Source organism: Arachis ipaensis, chromosome B10, assembly GCF_059453495.1.
Source record: "Arachis ipaensis isolate K30076 ecotype BB chromosome B10, ASM5945349v1, whole genome shotgun sequence".
In the NCBI taxonomy this organism is placed as follows: domain Eukaryota; kingdom Viridiplantae; phylum Streptophyta; class Magnoliopsida; order Fabales; family Fabaceae; genus Arachis; species Arachis ipaensis.
Window position 1 is genome coordinate 71,807,356 of NC_142435.1, and position 8,044 is coordinate 71,815,399.

General features: G+C 39.1%; 1 non-coding gene across 1 annotated transcript; it reads left to right on the forward strand.

Moving 5' to 3' along the window:
• Positions 1–5,116: 5,116 nt before the first annotated feature.
• LOC148580386 (small nucleolar RNA R71) lies at positions 5,117–5,224 on the forward strand. Its single transcript, XR_015896566.1, has one exon. It is a non-coding gene; the product is annotated as a small nucleolar RNA R71 (small nucleolar RNA).
• The last annotated feature ends 2,820 nt before the right edge of the window (positions 5,225–8,044 follow it).

Here is an 8,044-nt window from a genome sequence, read left to right on the forward strand (position 1 = left end):
GGATGTCTAGTTTCCAACGCAATTGAGAGCGCGCCAATTGGGTTTTTGTAGCTCCAGAAAATCCACTTCGAGTTCAGGGAGGTCAGAAACCAACAGCATCTGTAGTCCTTTTTCAGCCTCTGAATCAGATTTTTGCTCAGGTCCCTCAATTTCAGCCAGAAAATACCTGAAATCACAGAAAAACACACAAACTCATAGTAAAGTCCAGAATTGTGATTTTTATTTAAAAACTAATAAAAAAATAATAAAAACTAACTAAAATATACTAAAAACATACTAAAAACAATGCCAAAAAGCGTATAAATTATCCGCTCATCACAACACCAAACTTAAATTGTTGCTTGTCCCCAAGCAACTGAAAATCAAATAGGATAAAAAGAAGAGAATATACAGTGAATTTCAAAAATATCTATGAAGATCAGTATTAATTAGATGAGCGGGGCTTTTAGCTTTTTGCTTCTGAACAGTTTTGGCATCTCACTTTATTCCTTGAAGTTCAGAATGATTGGCATCTATAAGAACTCAGAATCCAGATAGTGTTATTGATTCTCCTAGTTAAGTATGTTGATTCTTAAACACAGCTACTTTATGAGTCTTGGCCGTGGCCCTAAGCACTTTGTTTTCCAGTATTACCACCGGATACATAAATGCCACAGACACATAACTGGGTGAACCTTTTCAGATTGTGACTCAGCTTTGCTAGAGTCCCCAATTAGAGGTGTCCAGAGCTCTTAAGCACACTCTTTTTGCTTTTGGACCACGACTTTAACCGCTCAGTCTCAAGTTTTCACTTGACACCTTCACGCCACAAGCACATGGTTAGGGACAGCTTGGTTTAGCCGCTTAGGCCAGGAGTTTATTCCTGTGGGCCCTCGTATGCACTTATGCTCAAAGCCTTGGATCCTTTTTATCACCCTTGCCTTTTGGTTTAAAGGGGTATTGGCTTTTTCTGCTTGCTTTTCTTTTTCTTTCTTTTTCTTTTTTCTCTCTTTTTTTTTCTTCAAGCTTTGATATTCACTACTTTTTCTTGCTTTAAGAATCATTTTTATGATTTTTCAGATTATCAACAACATTTCTCCTTTTCCCATCATTCTTTCAAGAGCCAATAATTTTAACATTCATAAACAATCAAATTCAAAAATATGCACTGTTCAAGCATTCATTCAGAAGAACAATAGTATTGCCACCACATCAAAATAATTAAACTGTTTTAAAATTTGAAATTCATGCACTTCTTTTTCTTTTTCAATTAAAAACATTTTTCATTTAAGAAAGGTGATGGATTCATTTTCATAGCTTTAAGGCATAGACACTTAGACACTAGTGATCATGTAATAAAGACACAAACATAAATAAACATAAAGCATAAAAATTCGAAAAACAGAAAATAAAGAACATGGAGATTAAAGAACGGGTCCACCTTAGTGATGGCGGCCTGTTCTTCCTCTTGAAGATCTTATGGAGTGCTTGAGCTCCTCAATGTCTTTTCCTTGCCTTTGTTGTTCCTCTCTCATGGTTCTTTGGTCTTCTCTAATTTCATGGAGGAGGATGGAATGCTCTTGGTGCTCCACCCTTAGTTATCCCATGTTGGAACTTAATTCTCCTAGGGAGGTGTTGATTTGCTCCCAATAGTTTTGTGGAGGAAAATGCATCCCTTGAGGCATCTCAGGGATTTCATGAGGAGTTTTCTCATGCTCTTGTCCATGAGTGGGATCTCTTGTTAGCTCCATCCTTTTCTTAGTGATGGGCTTGTCCTCATCAATGAGGATGTCTTCCTCTATGTCAATTCCAGCTGAATTGCAGAGGTGACAAATAAGGTGAGGGAAGGCTAACCTTGCTGCAGTAGAGGACTTGTCCGCCACCTTGTAGAGTTCTTGGGATAGAACCTCATAAACTTCTACTTCCTCTCTAATCATGATGCTATGAATTATGATAGCCTGGTCTATAGTAACTTCAGACCGGTTGCTAGTAGGAATGATTGAGCGTTGGATGAACTCCAACCATCCCCTAGCCACAGGCTTGAGGTCATGCCTTCTTAGTTGAACCGGCTTTCCTCTTGAATCACTCTTCCATTGAGCGCCCTCTTCACAGATGTCCATGAGGACTTGGTCCAACCTTTGATCAAAGTTGACCCTTTGATCAAATTGAATGCCAACCTTACATTTTCCGGACTAAAGTCTAAGTATTTCCCTCGGACCATTGTAAGCTAATCCTTAGGGTCCGGGTTCACACTTTGATCATGGTTCTTGGTGATCCATGCATTGGCATAGAACTCTTGAACCATTAAGATTCCGACTTGTTGAATGGGGTTGGTGAGAACTTCCCAACCTCTTCTTCGAATCTCATGTCGGATCTCTGAATATTCGCCCTTTTTGAGCTTAAAAGGGACCTCGGCGATCACCTTCTTCTTGGCCACAACTTCATACTTGATGCACCCTTGAGAGGAATCTCTCCATCTCCCATGACTCGGAGGTGGAAGATTTGGCCTTCCCTTTCCTCTTTCTAGAGATTTCTCCGGCCTTTGGTGCCATTAATGGTTATGGAAAAACAAAAAAGATTTATCTTTTACTACACCAAACTTAGAAGGTTTCTCATCCTCGAATAAAAGAAGAAAGAAGAGAGTATAAGAAGAAGAAATAGAGGAGATGGAGGGGGCTATGTGTTTCGGCCAAGGGGGATAGATGGTGTGTATGTTGTGTGAAAATGAAAGAGTGAAGATGGGTTTATATAGGAGTGGAGAGGGGGTATGGTTCGGCCATTATGGGTGGGTTTGGGTGGGAAAGTAGTTTGAATTTGAATGGTGAGGTAGGTGGGGTTTTATAGAGGATAGATGTGAGTGGTGAAGAGAATGGTGGGATTTGATAGGTGAGGGGTTTTTGGGGAAGAGGTATTGAGGTGATTGGTGAATGGGTGAAGAAGAGAGAGAGAGGCGGGGTAGGTGGAGATCCTGTGGGGTCCACAGATCCTGAGGTGTCAAGGATTTCTCATCCCTGCACCATGTGGCGTACAAAACGCCCCTTGTTGCCAATCCTGGTGTTAAACGCCAGGCTGCTGCCCATTTCTGGCATTTCACGCCAGCTTCTTGCCCATTCCTAGCATTAAACACCAGTCTGGTGCCCATTTCTGGCGTTAAACGCCCAGAATGGTGCCAGACTGGGCGTTTAACGCCCATTCTGCTACCCTTACTGGCGTTTAAACGCCAGTAAGTTTCTCCTCCAGGGTGTTCTATTTTTCATTTTGTTTTTCCTTCTGTTTTTGCTTTTTCAATTGTTTTTATGACTTCACATGATCATCAACCTACAGAGAACATAAAATAACAAAAGAAAATAGAAATTTAACATAGATAAGTAAAAATTGCGTTGCCTCCCAACAAGTGCTTCTTTAATGTCAATAGCTTGACAGTGGCTCTCATGGAGCCTCACAGATGTTCAGAGCAATGTTGGAACCACCCAACACCAAACTTAGAGTTTGAATATGGGGGTTCAACACAAAACTTAAAGTTTGGTTATGGCCTCCCAACACCAAACTTAGAGTTTGACTGTGAGGGCTCTGTTTGACTCTGTATTGAGAGAAGCTCTTCATGGTTCCTCTCCATGGTGACAGAGGAATATCCTTGAGCTTTAAACACAAGGGAGTCTTCATTCACTCGAATGATCAATTCTCCTCTGTCAACATCAATCACAGCTTTTGCTGTGGCTAGGAAGGGTCTGCCAAGGATGATGGATTCATCCATACACTTTCCAGTCTCTAAGATTATGAAATCAGCAGGGATGTAATGGTCCTCAACCTTTACCAAGACATCCTCTACAAGTCCATAAGCCTGTTTCTTTGAATTGTCTGCCATCTCCAGCGAGATTCTTGCAGCTTGTACCTCAATGATCCCTAGCTTCTCCATTACAGAGAGAGGCATAAGGTTTATACTTGATCCCAGGTCACACAGAGCCTTCTCAAAGGTCATGGTGCCTATGGTACAAGGGATTGAGAATTTTCCAGGGTCTTGTCTCTTTAGAGGTAATTTCTACCTAGTCAAGTCATCCAGTTCTTTGATGAGCAATGGAGGTTCATCCTCCCAAGTCTCATTACCAAACAACCTGGTATTTAGCTTCATGATTGCTCCAAGGTACTTAGCAACTTGCTCTTCAGTAACATCTTCATCCTCTTCAGAGGAAGAATACTCATCAGAGCTCATGAATGGCAGAAGTAAATTTAATGGAATCTCTATGGTCTCAGTCTGAGCCTCAGATCCCCATGGTTCCACATCAGGGAACTCCATGGAGGTCAGTAGACGTCCATTGAGGTCTTCCTCAATGGAGATTACTGCCCCTTCCTCCTCTCCAGGTTTGGCCATGTGAGACGTGTTTATGGCCTTGCACTCTCTCTTTGGATTCTCTTCTGTATTGCTTGGGAGAGTACTAGGAGGGAATTCAGTAATTTTCTTACTCAGCTGTCCCACTTGTGCCTCCAAATTTCTAATGAAGGACCTTGTTTCAGTCATGAAACTTTGAGTGGTTTTAATTAGATCAAAGACAATGGTTGCTAAGTCAGAGTGGCTTTTCTTAGAGTCCTCTGTCTGTTGCTGAGAAGATGATGGAAAAGGCTTGCTATTGCTAAACCTGTTTCTTCCACCATTATTGTTGTTGAAACCTTGTTGAGGTCTCTGTTGATCCTTCCATGAGAGATTTGGATGATTTCTCCATGAAGGATTATAGGTGTTTCCATAGGGTTCTCCCATGTAATTCACCTCTTCTATTGCTGGGTTCTCAGGATCATAAGCTTCTTCTTCAGAGGAAGCTTCCTTAGTACTGCCTGTTGCTGCTTGCATTTCAGACAGACTCTGAGAAATCATATTGACTTGTTGGGTTAATATTTTATTCTGAGCCAATTTGGCATTCAGAGTATCAATCTCAAGAACTCCTTTCTTCTGAGTTGTCCCATTATTCACAGGATTTCTTTCAGAAGTGTACATGAATTGGTTATTTGCAACCATTTCAATGAGTTCCTAAGCTTCTGCAGGCGTCTTCTTCAGATGAAGAGATTCTCCAGCAGAGCTGTCCAATGACATCTTGGATAGTTCAGACAGACCATCATAGAAGATACCTATGATGCTCCATTCAGAAAGCATGTCAGAAGGACACCTTCTGATCAATTGCTTGTATCTTTCCCAAGCTTCATAGAGGGATTCACCTTCCTTCTGTCTGAAGGTTTGGACTTCCACTCTAAGCTTGCTCAATTTTTGAGGTGGAAAGAACTTTGCCAAGAAGGCATTAACCAACTTTTCCCAAGAGTTCAGGCTTTCTTTAGGTTGTGAATCCAACCATGTCCTAGCTCTGTCTCTTATAGCAAAAGGAAAAAGCATGAGTCTGTAGACTTCAGGGTCAACCCCATTGGTCTTGACAGTGTCACAGATTTGCAAAAATTCAGCTAAGAACTGATGAGGATCTTCCAATGGAAGTCCATGAAACTTGCAATTCTGTTGCACTAGAGAAACTAATTGAGGCTTAAGCTCAAAGTTGTTAGCTCCAATGGCAGGGATTGAGATGCTTCTCCCACAGAAGTTGGGAGTAGGTGCAGTAAAGTCACCAAGCACCTTTATTGCATTGTTGGCATTGTTGTTTTCGGCTACCATGGTTTCTTCTTCCTTGAAAAGCTCTGTTAGGCCCTCTAAAGAGAATTGTTCTTTAGCTTCTCTTAGCTTTCTCTTCAAGGTCCTTTCAGGTTCAGGATCAGCTTGAACAAGTATGCCTTTATCTTTGTTCCTTCTCATATGAAAGAGAAGAGAACAAGAAAGTAGGGAATTCTCTATGTCACAGTATAGAGATTTCTTGAGGTGTCAGAGGAAAAGAAGAATAGAAGGAGGAGGTAGATGGAAGAGAATTCAAACATATAAAGAAGGAGGGAGTTCGAATTGCACCTTAAGGAAGAGTGTTAGTCCTTTAAATAGAAGGATGTGAGAAGAGGGGAAGAATTTTCGAAAATAAATTAAAAAGATTTTGAAATAATAAAAAGAAATTTTGAAAATTTGATTGAGATTTTCGAAAATTAAGATTGGGAAAGAAATTAAGTAATTTTTGAAAAAGATTTTGAAATTAGAAATAAAAAAGATATGATTGAGAGTTAATTTTGAAAAAGATGTGATTGAAAAGATCTGATTGAGAGGATATGATTGAAAATCAAACTAAAAAGAGAAAGTTTTAAAAATTAAAGTTAATTTACTTGACTAACTAGAAATTAGAAGATATGATTCTAGAATTAAAACTTTTGATCCTTTCTTAATAGGCAAGTAACAACTGGAAAATTTTGAAGTAAGTCATTAATTATAACAAGGATTTTCGAAAATAATAAAAAATAGAAAGAAATTGATTTTGAAGAGATATGATTGAAAAGATATGGTTTGAAAAAGATTTGATTTTGTAAAATTATGAAGATTTGAAAAAAATTTGAATTAAAAACAAAATCTTCCCTCTAATGTCATCCTGGCGTTAAATGCCCAGAATGGCATCCATTCTGGCGTTTAAGGCTCAAAATGCTACCCTTTTGGTCGTTAAACGCCCAGCCAGGTACCCTGGCTGGCGTTTAAACGCCAGTTTTCCTTCATCACTGGGCGTTTTGAATGCCCAGCTTTTTCTGTTTGATTCCTCTGCTGAATGTTCTGAATCTTCAATTCTCTGTATTATTGACTTGAAAAGAGACAATTTTGAAAATATTTTTGGATTTTTAATGATGAGAAACAATAAAAATTGCAACTAAGATCAAATAAACAATGCATGCAAGACACCAAACTAAAAAAAAATTCATATAAGAGACACTAACAAATTGAGAATGCATATGAGAAACAACAAAACACACAAAACAAGAGAATTTAAAGATCAGAGCAATGAAATCATCAAGAACAACTTGAAGATTAATGAAGAACATATTGCATATTTTCGAAAAATGCAAGAAGAATTAAGACATGCAATTGACACCAAACTTAAAAATTGATAGTAGACTCAAACAAGAAACATAAAATATTTTTGATTTTTATGATTTTATAAATTTTTTTGTGATTTTCGAAACTTATATGGAAAAGAAAACAAAGGGATTCAAAACTTTTAATAAGAATTCCAGGAATCATGCAATGTTAGTCTAAAGCTTCAGTCTAAAAAGATTAGACATGGTTGACCAAGCTTCAGCAGGACATTACATTCAGCAGCTAAATTGATGAGAATCAATCAGCTTTTGTGATGATAAGAATATCACCTTGAAACTCTAGAATTCATTCTTAGAAACTCTGAAAAATAAAAAGAAAAGTACCTAATCTAATCAACAAGATGAACCGTCAGTTGTCCAAACTCGAACAATCCCCGGCAATGGCGCCAAAAACTTGGTATGCGAAATTGTGATCATCAACAATGGTGCCAAAAACTAACCAGCAAGTGCACTGGGTCGTCCAAGTAATAAACCTTACGTGAGTAAGGGTCGATCCCACGGAGACTGTCGGCTTGAAGCAAGCTATGGTCATCTTGTAAATCTCAGTCAGGCGGATTTAAATGGTTATGGAGGATTGATAATTAAAAGATAAACATAAAATAGAATAAAGATAGAGATACTTATGTAATTCATTGGTAGGAATTTCAGATAAGCGTATGAAGATGCTTTGTTCCTCCTGAATCTCTGCTTTCCTATTGCCTTCTTCCAATCATTCATACTCCTTTCCATGGCAAGATTTATGTTGGGCATCACCGTTGTCAATGGCTACCTCCCATCCTCTCAGTGAAAATGTTCTAAATGCGCTGTCACTGCATGGCTAATCATCTGTCGGTTCTCGATCATGTTGGAATAGGATCCATTGATCTTTTTGCGTCTGTCACACGCCCAACAATTGGGAGTTTGAAGCTCGTCACAGTCATCCCTTCCCAGATCCTACTCAAAATACCACAGACAAGGTTTAGACGTTCCGGATCTCAGGAATGGCCGCCAATAATTCTAGCCTATACCACGAAGGTTCCAATCTTAGATTAGAAACCTAAGAGATACGCATTCAAGCCATTGCTAGTAGAACAGA